The sequence below is a fragment of the Penaeus monodon genome, chromosome 17, assembly GCF_015228065.2.
Source record: "Penaeus monodon isolate SGIC_2016 chromosome 17, NSTDA_Pmon_1, whole genome shotgun sequence".
In the NCBI taxonomy this organism is placed as follows: domain Eukaryota; kingdom Metazoa; phylum Arthropoda; class Malacostraca; order Decapoda; family Penaeidae; genus Penaeus; species Penaeus monodon.
In genome coordinates this window covers 28,299,175-28,301,674 of record NC_051402.1, presented here as the reverse complement: position 1 = coordinate 28,301,674, position 2,500 = coordinate 28,299,175, and the positions used below count along the sequence as shown (strand labels likewise).

Here is a 2,500-nt window from a genome sequence, read left to right as displayed (position 1 = left end):
TTTTCTTTATTTTTTTCTGCCTTGTAACTTCGCAAGAATTGAACTTTTTGAGTTTCTTCTGGGACCTAGGGGTCAAAAAAAAAAAAAAAGAGAGAGAGGAGAGGAGGAGAGAACTGCCTTGACGCTCGTCCCCACTGTGCTTGTGTGTGTGTGTGTGTGTGTGTGTGTGTGTGTGTGAGAGAGAGAGAGCGAGAGATTTTCTGGAACCTAGAAGTTTCGAGAAAAATTATGCATACCTCATGTGACTTTTCACGTGACTTTTTCGACCCTTCCGGCGGACTAGGGGATTGGCAATAAGAGTAGTTTCGCGATAGTTTACACGTGTCAGGTCATGTGACTCACGTGACCTGAAATCGATGATCTGATTGGCCGAAGTCCTCTGAAAAATCGTATAAAATGTCATCCAGGAGGCCAAGTAATTACTCGCAAGCTGGATTTGATAAAAGAATGTCTGCCAACTTCTACTCGCCGCCCTGCAAGCCTAGGATTCTCCTGAGTCCGCCTTTCTACGACAGGAGCAGGGGACCCCCAACCGTCACTTCCAGGTATCCTTTTCTGCGGAAAGCCCAGACCCGCTCTCTATCTGTACTCATCCACCGACGAAGTCGATGATGAAATCTCAGTGAGGCTATAACTCTGAAACTACCAGGGAAAGAATGATCTATCTGGTAAGTTTTCTATCTTTTCTTTGACTTGTAAAAATACCTGGATCTTTGGACTTAGACTAAAGTCTAAGTTTTTACAGAGAACTCACGTTTTCCTTTTTTTATAGAAGTTGAAATCTCCGGCCATTTCAACGGTGACGACTCAGATTGGGAGGGATCCGAGTTGGACTCCGATGAATCGGCCGTTGAGGAAGACTTGGATATCGATTACGATTACGTCCCTCTAGTAGATACTTCATTGGATTCGGACGAGCCCCTCTCTGAGTACGTAAGCAGACGGTGGGAGTGTAACGCTCCGGGGACTCCTGGCTTTGTTTGGTCGAAGCAGGAGAACTTCGTCAGGCTTCATGGCTTTGAGAGGACATCGGGTGTTCACGAACACCTTGACAGATCGTCCAGTCCTTTGGAGATATTTACTAGTCTCTTCCCAGAGGAGTTGTTCAAGACAATTGTGGACGAAACGAATCGGTAAGCAACTTACAATTTACCTTACTGTTTTTTTTGTACTCTGCCTTGAACATTTCTACGTCCTTTTTTGGAACACCTGTTTTTTAGTCTTTTTTTCTTCCAATTACAGGTACGCTCGAAAGGAACCCGCGCACCCCTTCATCTCACATGAAGGGGTGGGTGGACACAACGGTGCGGGAGGTCCGCTCATATGTAAGCCTTAGGTTCCTCATGGGAGTGCAGGCGAAGAAGTGGCAGAGGGACCTTTGGTCGACGGACCCGTTGATGTCCACTGCGGTGTTCGGCCAGACGATGTCCAGGGACCGCTTCGACATTCTGACCTCCGCCCTCCACTTCGCTGACAACGAAGGGGAGCACGACGCGGAGGACCGTTTGTGGAAGCTGCGCCCTGTGATTGACGTGTTGGACTTGACGTACCGTTCCGTTCTCGTCCCCACACAGAACGTGACCATCGACGAAAGCTTGTGGGCCTTCAAGGGCAGGCATCAAGCCCTTGCAGTATAACCCGAGCAAGAGGGCTCGGAGAGGCTTGAAGGTCTACAAGCTATGTTCGTCCGACGGTCCAGAGGCAGGGTATACGGCGGCCTTCAATATCTACATGGGGCAAGATCGCGGCGAGTTTCCAGCGAGTATGAAGGTCGTCGAGATGACGAAGGCAAAGCTACTCGACAAGGGGTATCAGTTGTACACGGACAACTGGTATTCCTCCCCGACTCTTTTCCACTACCTGCAGGCCCGGAAGACCAGCGCCGTTGGTACAGTATGCACCAACAGGCAGGGTATGCCCTCGGACCTGCAGGCGAGTCGGGGACAAATCGACTTCTGGAGTAGTAACACCGGAATGCTTTGCCTGCAGTGGATAGACAAACGTCCTGTGACAATGCTATCCACTGCTCATACATCAAGGGTCGTTACCCTGCCTCCCAACCGCCGAGGGGTGGAGAGGTCGAAGCCCGAGGTCGTTGCTGTTTACAACAACGGCATGCAGGGCGTTGATCTCTCGGACCAGCTAGCGCAGTCGTATCCAGCAACGAAAAAAACCATCAAGTGGTATAAGAAGGTCTTCTTCTACTTGCTGGATATGACAACCGTCAACGCGCTGGCTGTCCACCGGGCCCTCGGCGGTAAAATGTCTCAGTACAAGTTCCGTACTGAGCTGGTCCGGGAATTGCTAAGCACGGTAAGCATCTGATTTTTTGTTTCTTGTATTCTGATTTGATATTTTTATTGGTGACTTTCTTTCTACATTTCCATTTTTGAGATTGTAATTTACAATGTCCTTTTTTCTTACATTTACAGGTGGACAGCCTGGCTCCTTCCGTCGGAACGCTCCTCAGAACGTTCCAGAGGATATCCAGCAGGCGCAC

General features: G+C 49.3%; 1 protein-coding gene across 1 annotated transcript in view; it reads right to left on the bottom strand.

Annotated features, from left to right (window-relative positions):
• LOC119583641 (protein tramtrack, beta isoform-like) overlaps window positions 1–2,500 on the bottom strand; it is a gene marked incomplete at its 5' end in the record, with an annotated part of 10,966 nt that overhangs the window by 2,533 nt on the left and 5,933 nt on the right.